The sequence below is a fragment of the Oryzias latipes genome, chromosome 9, assembly GCF_053564925.1.
Source record: "Oryzias latipes strain Hd-rR chromosome 9, Olatipes_Hd-rR_3.1".
In the NCBI taxonomy this organism is placed as follows: domain Eukaryota; kingdom Metazoa; phylum Chordata; class Actinopteri; order Beloniformes; family Adrianichthyidae; genus Oryzias; species Oryzias latipes.
This window is the reverse complement of record NC_136245.1, coordinates 8608407-8633759: the sequence shown is the minus strand read 5'-3', so window position 1 is coordinate 8633759 and position 25353 is coordinate 8608407. Positions and strand designations below refer to the sequence as shown.

Genomic DNA, 25353 nt, shown 5'->3' with positions numbered 1-25353 from the left:
TCCCAGAGAAGAAAACACATGCATGAGGAAAACATGCACACATGTCATTTCCCTAAGGATCAATGAAGTCTATCTAACACCACACAGAAAGGACCCAGCTGAGATTTGTACCAGGGCCTTCTCGCTGTGAAGTAAGAGTACTAACCACCACCCCACCATGTCACCCATTGTTCCAGGAATAGTTTCAGTCAGAAAGTTGATCAAGAACTTAAACAAAAGGTGTAATGGAGATATTTTTGCTTATGATTGAAATATTGAAAATAAATGGGATGCGACAAATTTTAATGGGAAATCACATCCCAAAGATTTTTATGATTAAAAAAAATAACACACAGAAGGACAAAAGATGCAAAAACGACACATTTCCACATTTGTCTTAGATGGTAAACTGAAACTTTGATGATGGTCAAAACAGATACAGGCTACACGCATTTCCATGAGTGAAACACATTACAGTTGATCCAACATGCTGCACTACAGCTTTATTCTATACGTCCTCTTTCAGGAGAAGTTTAAACCCTTTGGATGCCAACTTTCTGTCATCAAGTGTAATTTGTTTTTAACCCTTGGACAAATAGTAAACAATCACATCGACACGAAGACAAACTTGGATGTGTAAGCTCGCAAACAGCTTTTGTTTTAAATGGAAAAACTTGAGCTGAAAACCACCAAAGGTTTCAGCATCATGTCCACTTTACATGACTGCAGTAATCACAGGTGACGGCGGTTTTCAGAACCCAACAGTTATAAAAACTCCTCGCAGGTTTTTTTGGACTGGAGAAGAATGATCTTTTTTAAAGTCTTTAAATTAAATGAGCAAAGCAGAGAATGGAAATCTAGCAGCTTGCGGTTAGCTTTTTTCCCCTGCAGTGCCTCTAAAAAAATTTGAAATGAATTCTCAGAAGCCTTGATTGGAAGAAAGTGTGGTGAACCTCAACCTGAAACCCATGCAACTGTCCTCCTTTCAGATTGAAAAATGCCTGCAGGGTTGCCCTCAAGACATTAATAAAGTAGCATTGTGTAAATGCAATCAGCCTTCCTGTGCAAATGTAAAGCTACTAAAATCAGTTTTATTGGAGTGCATGTGTGGGAAAATAGAATGTGTGAAACATAGAGAAGGCAGCTTACAAGAGTCGAAGACATGATAAAATAAAGTAGATAAAAACTGATGTAAATATCTATTTTAGACAGACACAACAAAATCAATATTAATTTAAATTTTATTGACCTTTCGTTATGACATGTAAAAATTAACAAGTGTTAACAGGAGTGTTAGTTTAGCAATGTTTAAACATAAAAAAAAACTAAAACCCAATTAATTCTTTTCTCAATTTCCTGGTTTTAGTATGATCAAGAAAGTTGTGTTTTAGTGTCACTGGCTCGTCTATCAAAAACTAAACTTGTTTCTTTAGAAGTTTTAATATTTACATGCTTAAACTAGAGGTTGTAAAAATGTAAAACTGCAGTTAAAATTATTTTCCTGCTTCTTTGGTTACAAAAGAGTTTACAGTTATTAAAAAAAACAATAAGCAGGGAAGGTTTTTTTAATTGACATGTGACATGCTGTCTAAAACAAGGTTGGCATCAGATGCAAGAGGAACCAGAGAGTATTGATGAACATTGAGTTACTGAAACAAGATAAAAATGGATGAAATGCAAGAAAAAAGCTCTTTTGGAATCCTACTATTCAAGTAATTTTACTTAGAAAAGTTGCATGCAAAAAATGTAGAGTGAATGGATACTTCAAAGCCAAAAATCAAGGATTACTGGAAAGAAACCAGTAGCTCAACTGCTGTCGCAATTGGAAATTGAACTGCTATGCAAATACTACGAAGTACCAGTGAAGTGAAGTACCACCTGAAGGTCTCCTAAAAACTGCGAATGAAGCACTTAGAGCAATTCCTAGCTTGTCAATCGCTGAAACCAATGAACTGATATACATTTTAACAGCAGAGATCCTGGAGATGCTTGGCCATATAGCACCTTTGGGAGTCTGAACAGAATTTAGTGACAGCCTCAGGTGTGAAAACCTGGCCCCAACATGACTATCAGTCACCTTTTCTATATCGATTACATCAGGCTATAGACAGTGAGCGAGCAGCTCCACACCATTAAGGTCTACAGTACTTACATTGGGATGCCATTAAGATTTGAAATAAGCATTTGCGTGGTGAAAAAAAGAGACAAGTTATTTCACACAAAAAGGGTCTAACTAGCACACATTGAGGACAGTTACAAGGACCTGGGAATTCCACAGGCAAATAGCAACCTGAATCAGGCAACAAGGAAAGCGACAACAGCCCTATCTCATAGTGAGGCAAGTTCTGAGAAGCCAGCTCAATGGCCAGAACAAGATCTGGGCAATAAACAGTTAAGCTCTGCCAGTCATCAGAAACCCTTTAGGAATAGTAAGATGACCAAAGGAAGAGATAGAAACCACGGATGTTAAGACGCGAAAGCTCCTCACCAGATATGGAGGGTTTCATTCCAAATCCAGCACCCCAAGACTGTATCAACCATCGCCACACACTAGCTAGTATCAAGGAGGCTGAGGACTAGTGAGCATGGGAGCCACTTTCCAAGATGAAACATCCAAGACCTATGATTAGATCAAGCACAAGACCTCAGGCTCAGGCCATGTAGAGCAGAGGAGGCGGTGCAGGGTGAGAGAGGAGAGACCATCATGGGAGGACAAGTTCCTGCATGGTATGTACCTCCAGACCGTAACTGAAAGGTAGGTTACAGCAGATCCCTGGAAAAACCTACGACATCTCAGTCCAGACAATGCAGTGCTAGAAACTAAAAACACACTGCACAGGATCCTCAAGTTCTCAGGCTTCTGGTACAAGTACAAGTTTTTTTGTGAGAAATCTGTAGTAATACAAGCATAATATACACTATATTACCAAAAGTATTTACTCACCTGCCTTGTCTCGCATACAGTCAGGACCATAAATATTTGGACAGAGACACATTCTTTCTAGTTTTGTTTCTGTACATTTCCACAGTGAATTTTAATAAAGCAACTCAGATGCCATTGAAGTGCAGACTTTCAGCTTTTATTCCATGGGTTGAACAAAACGTTTGCATAAAAATGTGAAAAACTGAAGTTTTTTTTAACACAATCCCTTCATTTCATGGGCTCGTAAGTAGGAAAAATGAAATAACTGAAAACAAAATGGTCATTACTAAAATTTGGTTGAAAACCCTTTGTTGGCAATGACAGCCTGAAGTCTTGAAGTCATGGACATCACCAGACGGTGGGTTTTCTCCTTCTGATGCTCTGCCAGGCCTTTACTGCAGCGGCTTGCTGTTTGTTTGTGGGCCTTTCTGTCTGAAGTTTAGTCTTCAACAAGTGAAATGTATGCTCAACTGGTTAAACATCAGGCGACTGACATGGTCATTCAAGAATATTCCACTTCTTTGCTTTAATAGACTCCTGAGTTGCCAAGTTTAGAGCTCTGTAACAATTGACTGTAGAAAGTTGGCAACCTATTGCCACTATGTGCTTCAACATCCGCTGACCCCCTCTCCGTCAGTTCTCCGTCAGAACCCTTGAAATCGATTTGTATTCGTATTCCAGTTCGGGACTCCATAAGAACGGTCCATTCTTTCACAAATGTTTGTGAAAACAGTCTGCATGCCTAAGTGCTTAATTTTATACACCAGTGATAAGGAAATCTGATTGTGACCATTTGGATGGGTGAGCAAATACATTTGATAATGTAGTGTAAGTTTTTGGAGTCCTTTAACACATTGATTAATGAAATGTAAATTTAATTAACATTGGCTTTGATTAGTTTTAATGATGTTGAGTGAAAAAAGGACGAAAAATGTAAAAAAAAAAAAAAACACCACAGTGATTGTTTTTTTATTTTCAAGGACAGGTGAGGCCATTCGTTTGCTTTGAGCTGACAGACAGTGTACAAAAAGGGGTTTTGTTTGGTGGTGGGGACTGGAGAAGTTAATTAATGTTTCACCAACTCAGTTCTTTCCCATGAGGATACACTCTCTTCTCATCATTTCTTTCATAAAATTAAATGATACTCCTGTTGTCTTCCTTTTTGCTCCTGCTCTTCTGTCACCCAGCGTCTTTACACAAACTTTGAGGGATTAAGCTTGTGAGGGCTGGCTGGTAGTTGTGTCTTCAGGCTGGACTCCTCAGGTTCCATTCAGGGCTGCTTGTCTCCCCGAGGCGATAGGGAGATGTCAGCGTCTGTCAGCCTCTGTCTGTCATCGAAGCCCTGTGAGCGCAGGTTCTGCCAGCACTCCATCGAGGCTCTGTCGCTCTAAGTTTCCATCTGGCTTATGATCTGAGACAATCAGACGTGCAACTGGCAACACATCCCAACGCACCACTTCACTTTACCCAACCTCCTTTGCATCTGCGCTGATACCAAATGGGACACAGCAAACACAAGGTCAAGGTGTCTGTCATGTCTTTGTGTGAACGGTGTTGCGTTATTGCCAGTGCACGAAAGCCGGGTGTGTCACCTTGTCTGTGTGTGAGTCAGTGCAAGCTCGAGTCAGGCTGTTTTGAGTGACAGCGTGAGTGAGGTGCAGCCAGGCGGCGGCTCTTTGTAAGAGTGCACCTTCCTTCTCTTCTCACAAGTCCCTCCCGGCAACAAGCTGTCACCGTTGACAGCCCTCACAAAGAAAGGAGAAGGAAGGGAGACAGGGGGTTCGGGGATTAAAAAAAAGTTTAAGAGATGAAATTAGAGTGAAGAAGGGAACCTGACAGCACCTTGAGAAGAGGCATTGTCTGTGAGGGGAAATATCTCTGTGCGAGCAGGCTTTGATCAGTGGAGGATGAGAGCAGGGAAGAGCTTGTAAAGCTCGATGCTGAAGCTTGTTGAAAAGAGTGGAGAGAAGAAAATCTAAATCAGCACCTAAAGTACTTTTCAGTCAAGACCAGAGAAGCAGGAGCATTCTCATTAAAACAATGCTCTCTGAATGTCTTTCAGTCTTTGCTGACCACTTTTTTCTGCTGGTTTTCCTTCCTCCAGTCACTTGATTAGTTGGAAAACAAGCTCTGATGAAATCTCAACATGGGATAGTGTATGCATTTGGTAAAAAGAATAGTATTTTACCTAAAAAAAAAGTCATGTGAAGGGTATCAGAGGAGGAGAAACAGGAGGGGATGAGATATAGGAGGAAGTTTTGAGTGAGAAAGCCTTGAAACACATGAAGATCACAGAGAATGAGAAGCTGGAAGGAGGGAAATGGGAAAGGAGGTGGATTTGCTGATGGGGGTGGGAGGAGATAATCACTTTCATTTAGTGATATATTGTGTGTGTTGGGGGGTTGAAGTGAAGCAACCTGGCTTTCTTAAACGAGGAAAGAGGGAGGTAGCAAGAAGAGCTGCTCCAGTGCCCCCCAATACTGCAGAAGCCCTTTGATAGACAAAGCAGCATGCTGAAGGGGAACCTCCCGCTGGCAGGATCTGAGGAGGCTGTTTACAGAGGAGCATGTCTGATCTGAAGCTCTGGTTGCCCTCTTGTATGGAAAACACTTGGCCTTTGATGTCTTTCTTTCTCTCCAGGTTTCGATCCTGCTCCTCTTTTTAGGGCTGCCGCTTTTCACTTTTAAAGCCTCAAGAAACTGTTTCTTTAAAACTTACCAACTTAATATGCACTTACATATATTTGGTGGATTGTTTTCACTGCTGACAGTGGGGTAGAGGGAGTGCAAGGTGGTTTTTAGCCGTACCCCATTAACAAATGTTCCTCTTAAAAACTTACTCCAATGAAAGTCATGTTTTTGGTGTTTTTAACATGTGCTAATGGGATTTTTCTCATGATGGAGATTTCCTCATATCTTATATCTTAATTGTTGTTAATCAGGAGAAGTTGAAAAAATGCCGTTTGAGGGACGTCATGAAAATGGAACAAACCATTGTGTAGTATTTGTTAAGTGTATCAAGAAGTATTTATAAGTTGCATGCACCTGTGATCTTCGGGTTATGTTGTTGTACAGTGGTGCCCTTATGCCATACTCTAGTCTTTAATGAGGTGTCTATAGTGTTTCATTACAAACGAATTGAGCAGGTCGTCCAATGATCGGAGGGTCGGCGGTTTAATCCCCACTCCCCGCAATTAACTATCGTGTCCTTGGGCAAGACACTTCACCCTCCCTGAGTTTAGCGTGGCAAAAGGGAACCACTGTTCAACAACACAACCCATAAATCACATCCCCAAGACATTAGGAAATTCCTTCTAAAGAAATATACCAAGGGAAGCTTTGTTGCAATTTCAAAAAGGAAGATCTACATCATCTTCAGATACGATGGGTTGCTGATTCTTTACTCCACATGTCATTCATCAATCAATTGTATTATAATGTTAATTCACAATGTTAATTAACAACCCCAAAGTGGTATTCTGATTCATTCACGCATTTCTGAGCATTCCTCTAAAACACTACTCTCTGAGCACCAGCCCCTCCCAATTGAAAATCAGACGCATGAAAGTGAGGAACAGCCCCTTCCAGGAAAAGTCTGTGCAGCCAGCACAGCCTCCAGGCTAACACACACACACACTTTCTCCATAGAGCTAGCAGGTGCTTGGAAAACCTTTCATTTTTAATGCACAATATGCACACAATATGCTTTACAAAAGCTTGTACATTGTTTGTTGTCCTGGGTGAAACGCAAACACGCTGCCATAGTTGGCTCTAGGTTGACGTCATGAAATGGGTGGCACCCACAAGAAGCAAAAGCCGGTGCCTCAGAGATCAAGTCTTCTTACTTTCAGGTAATAAAAATTAACTGCGAGAATAACTAATATTTCATAAACCAAGTTGTTGTTTAGTGCATTAAATAGCAGGCACGTGCACACATAGGGGTGCTTGAGTATAGGGGTGCTTGAGTACCTGCCCTTTTTACCTCGTACGAAAAATGCCCTGGTGCCCCCTTCGTTTTTTTGTGTACTGACATGATTAAATTCCTGTTAGAAACACAAGAAAAAACGTCACTACTAAAACCCTCCTGGTTTCTATCGCAGACATTTTCTTGTGATCTGGGCGTTCTGCGCTGCCTCTGTCTCTGCGGCTCCACCCGGACTCTGAGAAATAGTGAAAAACAGAGAGAGAAACTGCTGTCCCACATGGACCTAAGAAGATGTGACCGTGATGAAAGACTTTGGATAACTGCGTTTAAAATATTACCAATTGTATTAAACTTAATTCTTGTTGATTATGCCTGCAGCACATTCTGCCAAACATGAATGGCCTCCAGTGTTTTATTGCTTTGAATGTCTTCCAAGTCTATGATAAAGTGAATGAACTTATGTTGACAATAATTTTTTATCACTTTCACCTAAACATGTCACATAGTTGAGAAGTTATCTCTTTGTACTTTATTTTAAAATTTTGCTTGATTTCCAAATTGTTTAAAGGACAAAAATAAAATGTAATTGCTGCCCTTTTCCGACTTTGAGCCTCTGCCCTGCTAAAATCCTGTGCACGTCCCTGGCACTGCCAAAGGTAATACATTACCATATATGTGGATATAGTTTACTCTGAAAGGGTCAAGAAGCATGATGTAGCTCCTTTAAATACATCGAAGTTTGTTTATCTGCATTCAATCCTATGGATTGTGCAAACTCCCGTTTCACTATTATATCTTTCAATCCCACTGTCAAGATCTTCCATTATTACATAACAGTTATTTTGGAGGACTGATGGGGGGGGGGGGGGGGGTCTGCTGTCGCAAATGCATAATCCAAAACACAAGCAATTTAGATTGATCACCCATGTGAAAGGTAGAAATATTACAGTATATTAAGAATTTAGCGAAAAAAATATTAATATTCTATTAGGTTTCTTTTAAAGGCCTGTTCACACCGGGACGAATTTCGCCGGCGATTTTCACCGACGTTTAACGCCTCGTGACTAAACAAAAGGCACCAACGAGAGTGTGCACACTGACGCGAAAAAACGCCACGCGTTAAAGCGTCAAAAAAAAAAAACGCCTCGGGTTCGTTTTTTTTTTTCGACGCGTCGCGTCGAAATCTACTCGACCAATGAGAATGGCGCTTTTGCTCACGTGTCTGGAGCTTCTGAAGTTGCAGTAAAACACAACTTGGGGGCGCTCAAACACAAAACTGCCTTGCTGAGCACACATACCAGCGAAGAAGATAGACGCCAAGTAGCGTCTACACAGCCGCGAAGCAATAATGACGGACATTCTAAAATATCCCCGAACCAAGCACCAGTTGGAGCTACTGGTGCTTGAAATATTCATGTTTTCTTTGTTTGATTCTGACAAGCGTGTAAATACTTGCTCTCTTCTTCTGAGTGAAAAGCGACTTTAAGAAGCGTAAAGTTGCGCAGCGCCACCTTGTGTACAGGAGTATTTCTGTTTTACATTAAGCGCCATCTAATGTCAGGGAATGAAATTGCATGTTCGCTCGGCTCATCGTCAGCGAAAATCGCCTGGGTGTGAACACAAAAAACGTGGCGAAAAACGCTGGCGAATAACGCCTGGCGAATATTCGTCCCGGTGTGTACGGGCCTTAAAGATGCCTTCAGTACTCAGTGCAGGGCTCTATCTAACAGCTAAAGGAAAAAACCACCACATATATCCATCGGTCAAATGCATTTACTAAAGATACCAAATGTTCATTACTGAAAAACATTGGCTGTAATCTTGATTTAAATTTCTGTTTAAGAAACAGATTTAAAAAATATCTGTCCTTTCTTTGCATTACATTGTTTTTATTTTTAACAGTAAATGGTATATTTAGATAGAATTAAGTAAAAAGTTATATCCAATATTTTTAAGGCTGAATAACTGCTACCAGAAACCAATTTCTATCCATATTTACTATATCCTTTTTACCTTTTGTTTCTTCTGCTAAAAGATTGACATTTTGTTGAGCAGTGCAGCTTGAAGTCTTCGGCCTTGAGAGATCGCTTGGCCTTATCACCAAACTGATGATCTGTTGGACAGAGACAGATGAGCAGATGGAGTGAGAGATGAAGTAGATAGGTGGTGGGAGGTAGAGCTGGAAGAAGGGAGGACAGTGATTGCTCAGGGGAAGTGGGATATCTGTAAAAACAGAGCACTGGGCCAAAAAACTGTAAATTCAGCACAAATGTTTCAGACACCTGAACTTGAAAAACGTCTCTGACTGAATTCCATTCATCTGGTGAACAACTGGCTCTGATTGAATCACGACCTGCTAGTTCATCATCCCATAAGTCTTCATATTCCTCTTGTCAGCTGCATCTCCACAGATCACACTGCTAGTACAGTCTAGTGACTCCACAGACTTTTCCTCCTTCACCTCTTAACCACCCTCCCGAAGCATTTGGACATGGTTTCCACATCAACCAGTGTGACAGATTGGTCGATCAGACACATGACATCAGTTCAAACAGGAGACAAGAATAAGATTAGACATGTGAGTCAGTGTGAAGAGGTCAGTGGAAACGAAAGCCCCCAGACTCGTACCCTTCATCCACACCCTGACCAATACTAATTGTAAACATATGATCTGCACTCTCCTTTGTGGTGGAGCGACATTTTACCCCGTTTGGTGCGTTCATTTACTTCCAGCTCAGTCACTATCAAGCCCCAATCAAAATAGTAATATGAAGAAAGGAGGTACTCGCCGCTGCAATGTTGTGGCTCAAATTGAAAGTGACAGCTTGACACATAATATTGCACCCGTAATGTGATTAGGCCAGCGAGGCACTCTCTCTCTAAACTCCCACATCCCAAAGAGCAGTCTCACGTCCAACTCCGCCAAACACACTCAGCCTCTTGTCTCTAAAAGGGGTGCAGAGAGGACAGTCATGTCTCCCGCTTTAGTTCCTCTTACAATGCTTTATGCTTTGAGACGAATTGAGATGATGCTGCTGTTGAATCATAACCCCCTGGAGGGGAATTGCAAACACATGTAGGGAGGTGAGAAAGAAGCTTTCTGGGTTTGAGAGCAGGTCTGCCAAGAACAGAGGCGCTGAGTGGGAGAAAGTACACTGGGGTACGGATTAAATCAGCTATTATCAGAAGCATAACTGGCATGGCTCCTCCTGTCAATCCGTGTGATGGAAATGAGCAGTGACAAAACAGTGATGTCACCCACTGCTAGTCTTGACAGAGCGGAGACGTTAAATGCAAAGATATATCTATGAAAATAATGACAGATCCAGATGGAGCAAAAATGACTGCAACTGATGCATTTGGTGGGGAACTTTGGAAAAGCTTTCCAGAGCAGACCGTATTGCGAAAGACAACCAAAGACAGGAAAGTGAAACAGCAGCAGGGATCGGAACCGAAGAAAAAAAAATAGACTTTAGAGTCGAGTCCAGCAGGAAATTCAATGAAATCGTTCATGAGACCAGAGCTGACAGTGAAAAATCACAAAATTATAAAAGTGAGCTGTAGAACTGAAAATGAATTATGGTATTGTGGCAGAAAGGAGAAGGAACAAGAGCCTAGGGCCACATTTCTAAATGAGCCGTCACAGATTGAAAGATCTTAGCCATGTTCACATCCAGCTTGGAGGGGAGCTGGTACACCCCACTTCTGAGAGATTCGGAGAGATCAGTAAGTGACAGGACCCATGAAATGACAGCTGCAGAGACTTTCAGGCAAAGAAACAAAAAATACTATGATTTCTTAACCTTAAAAAATGTATCAGCATTCAAAGAAAAGGGAATGAGCTGTTTCTCTTCCCAATGATGCATAATTTGTGTGCTTTTAACTATAGAGCTAAATAAAAAAACAGTACCTTGGGCCATGCCAAAATCTGCCTCGTCATAAAAAGAAATACATGTTTTCCATCAGCTCCATCAGCCTCCAAGGCCCATGTCTGATTCTTTCAAGATGCATTTTTTTTCTTTTTTCTCCGCAGACTCACATCTCTGTGATTTTCTGCCCTCGTCTTCTAGTTCAAGAAAATCTGTCAGGGGAAATCAAGTCAAGCTGAAGACATAGTTGAGCGCATGTGACAGGTTGAAAGCCACTCAAATGGGTCTATAATGAGTCTAATAATGGTGTGGGTAAGCATAATTTACCAAGGCTGGGGCCCAGGGAGGCTAAAGGGAAATGATGACGACAGTGCTGGTTGGCAGGCCGTGATGAGCTCTTATTCCCAATGATGCGACAAGTTTAGAGCAGAAGGTGGACGAACTCAGAGCCTGCCAGTCTCTCTGCGGGCCGGGCCCTGGGGGCTGAGCAATGGCCAGGCCTGCTCATCACTGAGCACTGGACTGGAAAATCACTCATGACTGGTTGCTTCCATGCGGCTTCGGCTGGCGCAAAAACGACCCTGTCTTCTTTGAAATAGAGAACCGGATGACCTCACATTGCCTAGGGAGTACATGTTAACCGTATCTCTCCTCCCCAATGTTTATGGTGTTGGTGTGTGTGTGTGTGTGTGTGTGTAGTGCTGCGCTGGAACTGGTGACTGGCTTTATCCACAGGCTAATCACCCACACTCCTCGGGGAAATGACTCCCTCAGGACAGGATAATCAAAAGTCCCCTTGCAGAAACCAATAAAATTGTGAAAACAAACACTCTTGAATGGAGGGAAAATATCGGCACACATACGTGTCCTTGTTTGTACTCCTTGCTCTGTTCCTGCTATACAGACTACGGTTGTAGTGAAAGGTGGTTGTGGCCTCAGTCTGTTCCATGACATGCGGCTTGAATGCACCTCAACAGCAGAGAGCTGACCTCCACTCCCATTGAATTTCACCAACTGCTGTTATCTTTACTGATTTTCCACTTATGCTGCTCCACCAAACAAATGGGAATGAAGGCTGGCCTTAAAACAGATTGGATTTTAGGTTTAAGGTTCTGAATGGTCCCGACCCAAAAAGTAAGGAATGTGCGCTTGTACATAGTTTTTTGTTGAGACAGTGCTTCATTGCAATAAATGAAATACTTTATAATGTGACACGTTTGCATGAAACATGGATTTGTGAAATGAGTAGATAAGCTGAAGATGTGGGCTGCCCCCAATGTTCCAAATCCCTTCTAATGCAAAACTGCTTTTTTGCCAGTTGTTGTTTCTGGCAGCTCAAGGTGAACAAATGTATTGTTTGATTAGCACTTTTTTGTCACCATCTGTGACCATGCATCCTGTACGCTGTTGTCTGTTGTTTTAACAATTGGCACGCTGGATATGGATAAGACCTGGCCAAACATCAAGCCGGTTCTTGATAAAAACTGCCGGGACCATTTTTTTATGTGGAGAGCCTCAGAATCACTTCTAAACCAAAAGCTCGGTGTCATACCAAGGAGGGATGTCAGAGATGCAAGTGGAATACTAAAAGACATGACATAACCAGAAGATAGTTTAAAAACTTTCAGTAATTAGAATCAATATGCAGTCTTTGGGATCTGAGGGCTATGACTCATACACAGACAATCAAATCCTGAATATTTTTGGTATAGCCTTGTGCAGTCCATACATTGATGAACATACATTCTATTGACATCCAAGGTTTAAGTGTGGAAAGATGTGGAGAATGCTGATTTATTCACAAATAGTAAGTAGTATATTTTTGTGGATGATGTAAAACAACTAAAATTAGGTTTACTATAGGCAACTGCAACGGGCAACACACAAATTAAAAGATTCTGCAGTCACTGGCAATCCCATATCTTAAAAGTCTAAAACCAAACTGTATTATATAAGAAGCAAAGCAGTATTTATCATTAACAACTTCCATAAACTTTCAGTGGAGAGGTTGGTATGACTTGCCAGCAGTACTGACTTTAGTTCTATTGAAAACATTTTGGTTTGTCAGATTTATAGGGATGTAAAAATGTATTTATTTATTTTTACTTCTAAGACCCAAACAGATCCATCTGTCTGAGGCAAGTTATAAATTTAAGTTGACCTATACCATTATAAAATTGTTTCGAAATGAAATCAATTGATTAAATCAATATTTTAAAATACCATTTGGATTATGTCAAAATGACCAAGTGCATCACAGTGGACAACAACACAAGATGCAGCAAAAAATGATCAAGCCATCATTCCTGTCTTATTTAGGAAAACAGTTTGAATTTTGAAAAAGACGTGACATACAATGTAGTATAATAATAATAATGTTCCGTTTGTCTTATTTTTATGTGAAAAAGCAACAGTGGACTGAACCTTATGAACAGATTGGCCATTAATTCTTGTTTACTTGTTTGCTTGTACAGTGTTCCCCCACGTATTGACGTTTCATAATTTACGGTTTTATGTATTCGCTGACTTTTTTTCCGTCACTCATCCGGTTCATCACAAAAACTCAGCTCAAAAGATGAGTTTCAGACTTGTGAAGCACCAAGGAGGTGCTGCGAGGGTGAGGAGGGGAGCGGAGATGAAGAGCATGCTAGCCCGTCTGCTTCCTTGTCGGCAGCAAAGGAATATTTCACAGCTATTCCCACCAGTCAGTTCCTGAATTGCTATAACTGAAGTTTGTGCCCCTGCATGGAGAAATGGCTGACTCAGAAGCGGCTGGAAAATATCCTGAAACGCGGAGGAAGATAATTGCGGAGAATAATTATTATCCGGATGACTGAATGAATGTTGGAGGAACCTGGTTTTAAGGCACAGAGAGACAGGGTGATACTCCTAATATGCCTTGTAAAGTATAGTACAGTCTATAGCTTTGAATAAAAAACTCTTCATGTCCAATGTTCTTTAATAAATGTTTTACAAAGCATCAGAAATGTTCAGAAGGGATTTGATTAGTAAGGATCGGTGATTGACATTCTTCGGCTGCAGGAGTGGGGGGTGGTTCTACCGATTTGCGGATTTGGTGTATTAGCAGTGTGTTTTTGGTCTCTAACCTCCGTGAATAAGGGGGGAATACTGTAAACATATTTAATTCACACTTGATTATCTTGTAAGAAATACAGGGAATTTAGGGCCCCTTGGTGGGGAGGGTGAGGGGACGTCACTGTGAGTAATCAGGAGATGTCCCCTTAGTGCCCTACCCACCAATTTTAACCGCACCCCCCTTAGTACACACATCCCTCCCCCCTCAATATATACATCCCAACATAAACACACACACATGCACACACACACCCTTTCAAACACACATACACGCACACACATTTTGCAAGGAAGGTGGGACCTGGGTCCGTCTGTCCCCTGCCTCTTCCCTGGTGGGGGGTACGGGCCCCTTTGCAGCGGCGGCCTTGTCCCCGGGGTGCCGGCTTCCTGGGCCCGGCGGTGCTCTCTCCGCGTGGTGGGGGGCTTCACATTACATCTGAGCCGGGGGTGTCTGGTCCCTGGGGGGTGGGTTCTGGTCCTTGCTCCTGAGTGCTGGGCCCCGCCAAATTTCCAACTGGGGCCGAGCCTGGTCGGGCCATATTTACAACACCCCTTGTGGGCCCTCTTTTTTTCCCCGGGGTTCCCCCGTCCTGGGCGGGGGCGGCGGGCCCCTGCCTCGCTCCTCCCTGGACCAACCGTGGGCCGGGCGGGTGGCTGCCTGGAGTGCGGAGCGGGTCTCCCTTGGGGGGGTCCTGGCTCGTACCTGGGGTTGGGGCGGGGGGATGCCCGGAACTCCTGGGTGGTGGTGGGGTGCTCGTCTGGGGCTGTGGGCGTCCTTCTCCGGTGGGGCCCTGCGTTGGGTTCTCCCGGCGCGGCGGGGGGGCTGCTCTCCTGGTTGGGCTGGGGCGGCGCTCTCTTTCCCTCCGTGCGTCCCTGGCCTCTGGCTCTGGGGGCCTTGCGGCGGCCCTGCTGGCCCTGGCCTGGGTGGCGGGCTTGGTCGCCCGGGCGGCGGTTGTTCCCTGCCGGTTCCCGTGTGGCGTTGGGGGGATTTCGGCTGCCGCTGCTGCTGCGGTGGGGGTCTTGGGGTGGAGATGGCTGGGCACTCTCCCTCCTTCTTGTCACGTTCCACCATCCATTTTAGAAGAACATAAACACTCACCTGAGCACTGGTGTTAGCTCACCTTTGCACTAACAGTTTGCATGACTGAATGACTGAAATATTTCACACTAGTTGGTTTTAAGGCATAAGTATGCGTGTGAACACTATCTGTTTTGTGTACATGTCGACAGGTGGACATTTTTGCAGCTAGCAGGTGTGTTTATAACATTTGAGTGTGTGTGTGGACAGGCTCCGCCCCCTTTTTTTTTTTTTTTTTCTACATTTGAACCTTACCATAATGATTAACAACCAGTAAACTTGTTGCTTTATGCTGCTTCATGGTCTTATCCCCCTTCCCCTCCTATTATCACCCCCTACCCCCCCTCTCTCTAACGTCCCTCTCTCTTCTTCCCCTCTTTCCTTTTCCGTCCGGTCCAACACCAAAGATTTTCAGACATGATTGAAATTAATAAAGTTTGGCCTCAATTACAAAAGGGGTTTATTCAGACATACCTTTGGTTTGTCTGAAGATTAATAACCCCTCTTGTTAAAGTAAAATATGTCCAACACAAGAGGCCCTCAGCTCTCATCTGTCTGCCCAGCTGTTGGACAGGACAAGTTAAAAAAAAAAAAAAAAAAAAAATTCTTATATGAATCGAATCAGTTTTGAAATTATTCGTTACACCCCCTACAGACTGACGATCACAGTCATGTAGGTGTTTTGCAACAGATGTCGATTAAATAAAAAAATGTTAACCCAGATCAGTTTGTTAGACATGAAAAAAGAGTTCATATCTGTGGGTTCCTATGCTGAGGTACCTGCTGTACTTTCTCTTGTTTCAGATATCAATCAGTCATGATGTCAATAATACAGTAAGCTGGTTAGCATTGGCAGTAAAGGTAAAGGACATTTTTGTTGTGCTCTCCACACCCATTCATCTCATCCCACAAAAGCCAATTCTTGAGTAAAATGGTTCTGTGTAAATGAACTGCTCTGACCAAGCCAACAAAATGATCATTGTTCAAACAAATAACATAACGGACATGCCGCTGCTTTTGGTCAAAATATGTTTGATAACTTTTCAATTGGACAAACTTTACAAAAATGTGTGATGAGGTTGTATAGATCAAGAAACAGTTCCAAAGTGACACCATGGAGTACATCCTCATCAAGGACACATGATTCAGGCAACAGTTTAAAATTTGTCCTGTTACTGTTTTTACTCTTTACGCCAGGATAATTAATTGAGCTTGGATGACACGAGGCAGCATGGGCCCAGAGGAATACTGCAGAACAGCAGCATGTCTGTTGCAGATGTAGGATGGCACACACAGCTGGGCATTAATGTATGTTCAGGGAAGCAGAAGCAGAAAAGCAGGGGGGTTTGTGGGAGACAGCCATCAGGGGTAAAGCAGCGCCTCCAGTGAAGCAGGTAGATGTGCGGGCCGCCTTCCCTGGCCAGCCGCCACCTTGTCAAAGTCACTTTCACAAAGTTGTGGTGACGCATGGCGCCTCAAGCGCCGCGGTTTATGTTACAGAACTGGTTAAAGGGATAACCACCTGACATTTGACATTTCTGTTTGGGGGAGAGCTGTAAAAGTACAGTTAGACTTCATTTCCTGAAAATGTCAACGGAAATATTTGTCTTTGAGAGTTTCTGTTTACTCTTCATCCTCAACATTTGTTTTGCATCTGTCTGCCCCCTGAATGTCTTTTTCTCCAACTCAGAAACAGACTTGAACACACATTGCTTTTCTACTGTATGCTGGCACTTCTTCTGTCTTCCCTTCTGCCTAAGGACAAGACCGTCCCAGAGTGTTTGTCACCCTGACTGTCTAATGGTTAAACTGAGGAGACAGGCGGCTGACAGGCCCTGTGCCAGAGCAGAGAATGCCAACAGGGGAGATTTGTGAAAATATGCCCTGTGTCATTTCCTCTACATTTCCCTGACAACTTCAGTCTGTCAGAATGCAGACTTGTGATTGCTTGGCTAGGTGGGTGGAGTGGGACAGTTTGTGTGTGGGTGAAATGTCTTAAAGTAGACGTGCGTGAGCAAATGGCTGGCAAAGTGACGTCTGCATGTGTGCCCGAGGGAAGCAGATCCCGAAAACAAAAATGTCCTTGTCGTTTTGAAAAAAGAGAATAAGAAAGAAACTCATGATGAAACGTATCTGTTAGATATGTCTTTAATGCCCTGCCGCTTTAAAGTTCAGCATTTTTAAAATCCACTTTTCCTTTTGATGTACTTGCTTTTTACGAGGCTCACCAAATCTTCCCCGAATTTCATCTTTGATCCTTCTTCTTGGAATGTGAGCTGAAAGATAGCATTTCATGCGAGGCAAAGCGGAAGAAAACAGCCTGCAGAAAGCCAGCACATTGAACATGCTAGCTGTCAGCCGCTTTTGCTTAATTTGATGCCTCTGTCTCTACCGCCGCCAGTTGAGTCTAATCTTGTTGAGCGCTGGAAATGAGTGTTGGTGACAGGGATGTCAACAGCGGTTTGTTTCGAGCTCAGCGGGAGAACAGTACCTGCCTCTGTGTCTCTGTTACACAAGTGCCCCTAGTCTTTCTCCCCCATGTGTGCCCAAGTCAGCCAGCGTTAGTGTCAATCCCATAGGCCAGAGGCGACATGCTTAATCACTCTACACCACTACTCCACAGGCACACACATTTGCATGTCCCTCCGGCAGACAGCTTAAAAAGAATCCCACCGCACTGCACATTTCTGAGCATACCAGCCAAAACCAGAACGATTTATTTGTGAGGCATCTGTGGAGAGTTTCTTCAAACACGGTAACAGACTGTGAGTCTCTGAAAGGCTGGCCTGGGAGAGGCCTTCACAGTTTGTACAGCGGGTCGTGTCAGCTTGTATAACTTTTCAGATGCTGAACTCTGTCCTCCCCTTGCTGGTGCTTGACCCAAGAGCTTTGCCTCCCTCTTCCTCCTCTCGCAGCTCAATAATTCCTCTGTGGCTGTCAATCACCTACTGGGGCCTGCTGCAAAGACGCCCAGCGGAGGTCCTGCGGGGGGAGGGGAAGTTGTTAGCAGAGGTCACAAGTTCAGAGAAAACCGATGAGGGAAGCTGAGCTTTGACTTCAGGAATAGCATGTGCATTATGAGGTGCAGGTAGAAAGCTTAGAGTACCATTGCCTTTTACATGTGTATGTGTGGAAATCCTCTCAGTGATCCCGGCCAGATCCGGTGTAGAAGCGAGACAGTTAATCCGATTCATTGTGATCAAAGAGTGCTAGCGGTGACAAAGGACCGTTTGTTTAGCCCAAGCACGACATGTTTCTCAGAGCCATAAATTAGACGAGGAATTAGAGGAGGTTTTCTGGATTTCATGCTCGTGTGGCTGCCTGTCTCTTTTGGGAACTGCACACACACTCAGAGTCAGAGCCATACAGACCACACACACAAGTGGGTAGCAAGAGAAAATGGATCTGTATGTGTTTCTAGAAGTGATGATGAGAGATGGGAGCTGGCATGTGTCAGACTTGAGAGGATTGGAAGTTTAAACAGAAACCGTGGAGAGGTTGCCCGTAGTCTGGTAAGTGATGCAGTATAAAGTATCTACAGCAGAAAGAAATGGGTTTTCACTTCCTTAAAATGATTTTTTTTCTGTTTGATTTGCAAACCATAATCAATTTTATTTTAAAAGTTAAATGATTGTTTTCTTTCTTAACTAAAACCCCTGGTCAGGACGATCTGCTGCAGCTCAAACCAAGCATCAGAATGAGGGGGAAAGATGATTTAAGTGACTGTGAACAAGACATGTTTGTTGGTGCCAGACAGGCAGGTCTGCGTATTTCAGAAACTGCTGATCCTTTGGGATTTTCACCCATAATCACCTCTAGGGTTTACAGAGAATGGTCCGAAAAAGAGAAATTATCGAGTGAAGGGCAGTTCTGTGAGCTCTCACTGAATATTGTTGATGCCAGAGGTCAGAGTAGAATGGCCAGACTGGTTCCAGCTGATAGAAAAGCAAAAGTCACTCAAACGATCACTGATTATGTGGGACGCAAAAGCCCTGCAACAGCCTATGGGACTTGTTCAGGGTATACTTCGACAGACAGTTTTGGTAGTAGTTGGGTTGGCTGCAGCAACCCCGTGACCCCAAAAAGGATTCAGCAGGTTCTGAAACTGGGTGGACGGACATCGTCACTCACTGAATTTCCAAGAAACCTACTGTTCACATTTTACCCATCCTTTAAGGCAGCGGCTACATCACAGCTTTTCTCATTTGGAACCATTTGGGGCTTCAGCCACCATAATCCGGCCCTTAAACCGGAGTTGTCTGGCAGTTATTATGTCTATTCTGCTAAAACATTTTGACAAATACCTCACGAGTTAAAGATGGCAAACAGATAGATATTGAAATGCATGTTTCATTAGGGTTTTACAACAAGGCATGTTTGGTATGTTATTTGTGTGATGCCTACAGGGACTTTGATACTTGCAATAATAAATATACTTGCTTTTGGCAATGATTATCTTTAAGTAAAAAAAAAAAGCTGAGGCTGCAGAGCACTGAGAGCATTTTTGCTGTTTACTGTTAGTTTTCTGTCGCAATGACTTGTAATTGGTTTTTATTTTTGTTGATATTTTAAAAGAGAAAAAAGATTTAGATATGTGTTTTACAAATATAAACACAAAATCAGTCTTTTGTGTTTACAAAGCAACACAAAAGAAAAATCAGTCTTTCTCTGCAGAAGAAGTTGCATCATCAAAATAAATAAATAAATAAATAAATAAATAAATAAATAAATGGATAAATAAATAAATAAATAAATAAATAAATAAATAAATAAATAAATAAATAAATAAATAAATAAATAAAACAGGTAATCTTTAATTGTTCTTATTATAAACTGCTAAAAAAAATTATTGTTGTAAATCTATCTATTCTTCAAAGTCAGATTATACATAGGGCCAAATCAATGTTTAGTTATCAGTCATTGCAAAAGAAAAGCTGCTACAATTCAGTGTTCATAAGGTATATTCAATCTACTGTGTTAAAATAACATCAAAAAGCAGAGACAACATCTTTCTCTGTTTAAGGAGAAATGACTCATGTGACTCTTGGATGAAACCCTACCCTTTTTTTCCAACTATTTGCACAATGCTTTGGTTCAGTGCTTAACAGATAATGACATTGTTCTCTAAACGAAGGTCAGTGCAACCTTTAAATAGATGAAAAGTACACAAATGTACACAAATCAGTTTAGATGAATCCTGCCAGCTCTTGGCGCAGGTGTGCTTTAACAGCATCCTCCAAGGGTTACTGAGGGCAATTTGTTTTCAAATAGATTTGAATTGTCTTTTAACTGAACTACCAGAAGCAAAACCCATTGAAGAAAGCGTTAGAGGGCAGTGGAGTCCCTGACTCCATCCATTCAAGATACTGCAAACAGAGAAAACTCAATTGTGGTGACCCTCTAAAAAGGGAAACACACACAGTGTAGTAGTAAAACTGTTGCGTGGTGCTTTCTCTGTCCTTTTCTGTCTGACATCTGTTTGTCACGTGGAGTTAAAAAAAGCAATAGGCTCCACCTATTTGTTGTCTTTTTGCATGGAAACACAGACATGAGGGAACGCTGTTATGATAGTGAGCACTGTTGCACTGTCGCCTCACTTCAAAATATCCTGGTTTGTATGCCAGCTGGGTCATTTCTGTGGGGATTTGCATGTTCTCCCTGTGCATGTGTGGGTTTTCTCCGTGCACTCCAGCTTCACTCCATCTGCTACACATAAATATATGATTTGTAGGTTTATTGGTGACTTTGAATTCTATTATAAGTGTGCGAGTCCCTGTGATCACAAACAGTCCAGAGTTTATTCTGCCTTAGCCCCACAGCAGCTCAGATATGCTCTAGCAACCCCAGTGACCTTGCACAGGACAAAGCACGAATAGAGATGGATAGAGGCGTAAACTGCAGTGAACCTGTGCCAACCTTGTAAAACTCTGAAAGCATTTTTGTATAAAAATACAGTGACACTGTAATTCAGTTCTAATAGCTAATGATCCTGTTACACATGACTATGTGGTGATTTATTTTCAAAATTTTTAATCCCAAGCAAAATAAAAGTCATTTTAAATTATAAAAGAGAAGCAGACACCTGCAGACTAACTAGTTTTTTAAACAGACTTGCAAAATTTGTACCTAATATGTTGTCAAATATAAAACTACTTTAAACTTTGTTAGCACAACTGTTCAACATTACATTCATGTTTCCGTCTGGGAAAAGTAAACTGCTCCCACTGCTGCCAGTGTGAATATCTACAAGCAGGGGTGCCCAAATCCAGGGGGGTATTCCAGAAGCATGTTTAAACTACCCTGACTTATCCCTGAACTCTGCCTGAAATCCGCTTGAACTTGCTTACTCTGGGTATGTTGGTTCCAAAAGAACGGATATGAGTTAGTGTAATTACGCTCGACTTGGTATCCTGGGTTAATGCACGTGCACAGCAAGTACATAAAGACATTCTCAATGGATCGCTGATTTCCGGAGTCACCATGGAAAGCAGGTTATGCTAACTCCCACGGTAAGTTTGAGGCTAAAGAAGTGTACAACCACCGCTTCCGGTTCCAAAAACAGAGGTATGTTTCAGGGTATGCTTAGTTTCCCTGGTAACTCATGCTCTGAACATAACCTGGTTATAGTTATGTTCAGCAGGTTTAGTTGAAGGTTAGTTTGATTTCAGAGAGGTGAAGCAGCATGGCGTGTCCATTTGAAGATGATTTAGTGGATGAAGAAGCTCAGAGAACACTTTTTCCACCATGAGAGGGTGATAAGACCATGGATGTTGGAAAGAGAAACTTTTTTACTTTTATCTAACTTAATTATTTGCTTTAGTTCAGATTAATCAATTATTTTTAGTTAAGTCAGCTTAAAAATAACACGTAGTTATCAGAAAGTTATTTTACTTTCATTCAAATTAATTAAATTAAGTGGGTGTAACTTTGGTGCTGCTGTTAGATCGGCACCGCAAGGGATTGTGGGATACCATTCCCTTTGCCTGTCTGGACGGATTTGGGTGTGTGTGGGTTTGGACCAAATGTGTTTAGTTGTTTAGCTGTTTTACTGTGTTTTGCCTAATTAATTTTTTCTTTCATTCATTTTATTGTTTTAAAAATGAGTATATCTGCAGGATCAAACTTAGACATATGAGAGTTCAAGAAGTACAATAAATTAAGATGAAAAAACATTTAATTGAATTGGAGTAATATGACATTTAGTTATATATATATATATATATATATATATATATATATATATATATATATATATATATATATATATATATATATACAGTATATATATGTACTGTATATATATATATACAGTATGTGTATATACGTATATGCGTCACAATGAAAATAGAAATGAGATAGAAACTCCTGCGTTTCCTTTGGCCGTTCTTTTTATGTCTGTCATCCAGGCAAAAACTATTTCTTTTGCTGATGCAGAGTATTATTTTTTTGATTGAGGCATAATCTTCATATGCCGTCATTCTAAGCTCCGACTCCGTCTCACTGAAGTATGGCGCTCTCTTTTTTTCTCCACGCGTTTGGTGACTCCGGAAATCGGCGATCCATTGAGAATGTCTTTATATACTTGCTGTGCACGTGCGTTAACCCAGGGTTACAAAGTCGAGCGTAATTACGCCAACTCATATCCGGTCTTTTCGAACGGACATACCCAGAGTAAGCAAGTTCAGGCTGATTTCAGCCAGAGTTCAGGATTAAAGTCAGGGTAGTTTAAACATGCTTTCTGGAATACCCCCCTGGTCCCAATCTCTCCTGATCGTTTTCACCTGTGTCTTGTCAGTCCTTTTTGTATTTAAGTCTTTTCTCTGCCTTCCTCTGTGCTGCTCCATTATGTCATTTCCCTGATTGTCTCCTCACATGTCTGCCTGGTTATCCCGATGTTTGGATTGGTTTGGTTGCCGTGTTTAGTAGTTCCTTTTGTTTGGAAATAAACCCCTTTACCTTGGAACCTTGTACCAGCCTGTCTTTGCATTTAGGGTCCTTCATCAACCCCCCTACCTGACAGTTGAAGGTTCCATTTCACTACTACAAGCGTTTTCAAACTATCTATTCCTTCTGCTCCTGATTCACAAGGATTTGAATAAAAAAAAACCTCAGAAATGCAATTTTGCATTTAATTTTCTGTGTATTTGTCTTCCATCATCAAACAAATTCAACAAGAACATGTTAAAAATACCAAAAATATTGATTTACAGAGTTGGTCTTAGAGTGATCATGTTCTTAAATGTACTTGTTGCTTCACTTCTTTAAAAGGTAAGCTAAAATTAATACAACATTATGTGCATGCTTTTTTCCTTTTAAATAAAACTAACTTGCCTTTTTTTAGTTATTAAATTGTGCCATCACACAAGCAACTTATTGCTGAAGTTCTCTCTGCGTTGCTCCTCTGGGAATCCCTACACTTGGACTTGTGTGTGAAAGAAAATAAATAAGGACTTTTTTAAGTTTACATCATGTGTGCTGTCAGACAGAATCAACTGCAGGAAAGTGATATGGCGTTGCTGAAGCTCTACTCCACAGCGATCATGCAACAGAGTTCGCTGCATCTTGAATGACATTTGTTTGTATGACGCTCCGAGCCAAAAACATCATCTGTGTTTACTCTGTGCTGGCATGTTTGGCAAAAATTTGTCAATAGTAATTATCCCACTCCAGCAGAACATGACTGCTGTATTAACAAAAAATACAAGTTGTTGAGCTGGTGAGCTATAAATGTTGATCTGATGCCTGGGGGTGTTTTAGAGCCCAGTCCCTTGAGAGCAGTCCATGGAGATGAATAGTACAAGGGTTGAAATTAATTCAAGCTTATTTCTGTGCCGAGTATTGATAAATTCTAGTTTGAGCTGACAGGATGTGCAGCTGAGAGCTTTTAGAATCTAAAACTGTCTTTTTTTGAGTACTATGATGGACTGAGAGCCACATTTCTGGAATCCTTGTGGACAGAAAGAAAAACTGCCTCAGTGAATTTAAGCGATGGAAAATAACAAGCGGGATTTGACAAATTAGTCTGAACACTTTCAACTGTCAAGCTGTTAATTTATGACTAAGCAAACTTCCATGTGTTTAGTTTGGACACCTAACAGAGAGGCCCACAGCTGTTGGAGGTGACTCCTATATAAAACATGGAGGCAGCCGTGCTATTTATTTCTGTCCTTGCCTGGTGCTTTCGCAGTGCTATTTGTTTTAATCCTCTCGAGTGTTGTCAGAAAAACTGATTCCTGTTCACGTTAATAAAAATAATATTTTGTGGAGTAAGGTCCAATGGTCAAAATACCACATTCGTAACTCTTTTCCCATCCCCGCAGCCATCAATCAACAGAGAGCTCTTTTTATTTGCTTCTTTCCAACCCATCAAGAACAGAAACCCCTATAGTAACATTTTACTGGCCTGTATGCTCTCATGTGATGGTCAAACCTTGCTTTTATGGAGCTTTGATGACTACGATATTTTGTGCCTATTAGCATCTTTGAAAGTGACAGGTTTACGGGAGAGCTTCTGAGGGTGCTCCAGCCTGTCATGTGATGATGTATACAGCTTCTATTGACACATTCAGAACTAAATGCTGTTAGGTCAAATTTTCATGTAATCTGTGGAGTGGAAACATTAAAAAAATTACTTTTCTTTACAAGATAACTGTTGGGATCATTTCTGCAAATGTCACTTTTGATGTATGGTGGCATAAAACTGGTTTTATTGTACAGATTTCAAAACACAAGAGGATCTTCGTCTCACCCCCACCTCTGCATCTCTATGGGATTGCTCCCCTCAGAGTCGCTTGACTGAAAACATGCGCTCTTTAATCACCGGGGTGACAGCCCCTGCCCTGTGTTTGCTCCTCTGCCCTGCTGCAACAATAAAAGCAGGGTCGTGCTCCTTGTCAGCTCCAAGCATGATGTTTGAAGGAGGAGGGCAGAAAACGTATGAAAGAAAAGAAGAGGGAGAAATGCATGCAGGGAGGAAAGCAGGAACTGAAAGTGAGAGCAAAGGCTCAGGGAAGTCTTGCATGCATGTCGGCCACAGAGGAACCACCAAAAAGGGCGGTTGAAGTGGAGAATTGCTTTAAAGTAATCAGGATTTTGGATGTTGAAAAGAAGAAGTTGACAGAACCCAGTGGGATTAGAGCAGCAAGACCTCAAGCATGTGTTGAGATATTGGGTAGCACGGGATCCCATGACCCCGTGACCCAGGGGACCTCTGCTTCTGTTTGTATGGCTGATCAACAAATGAAGGGGTCGACAGCAGAAGCCTGAGTATATGAATGTGTGAGTGTTGGTGTGTCTCCTTGCTCCTGTGAACAAGTGTGAACAGGTAATTTTTAACACAGAATGTGTATTTTTCCAGTAAACACGCACAGATTAAAACTCAACAAACAGGTGTTCAGCAGCATCTTGCAAGCAGCATGCCAGCACCAGAGTGTGTTCGTTCATGCCCTGATGTGTGTGTACAGCTTTGAGTGTTTGTCTCTGAA

At 41.9% G+C, this 25353-nt stretch overlaps 1 long non-coding RNA gene across 1 annotated transcript in view; it reads left to right on the top strand.

The window, feature by feature from the left end:
* Positions 1–17232: 17232 nt before the first annotated feature.
* Positions 17233–25353, top strand: part of LOC144994405 (uncharacterized) — a 32876-nt gene continuing 24755 nt past the window's right edge. The window contains exon 1 of the long non-coding RNA XR_013657937.1: positions 17233–18381. This is a non-coding gene — a long non-coding RNA (uncharacterized LOC144994405). The remainder of the gene's footprint in view (positions 18382–25353) is intronic.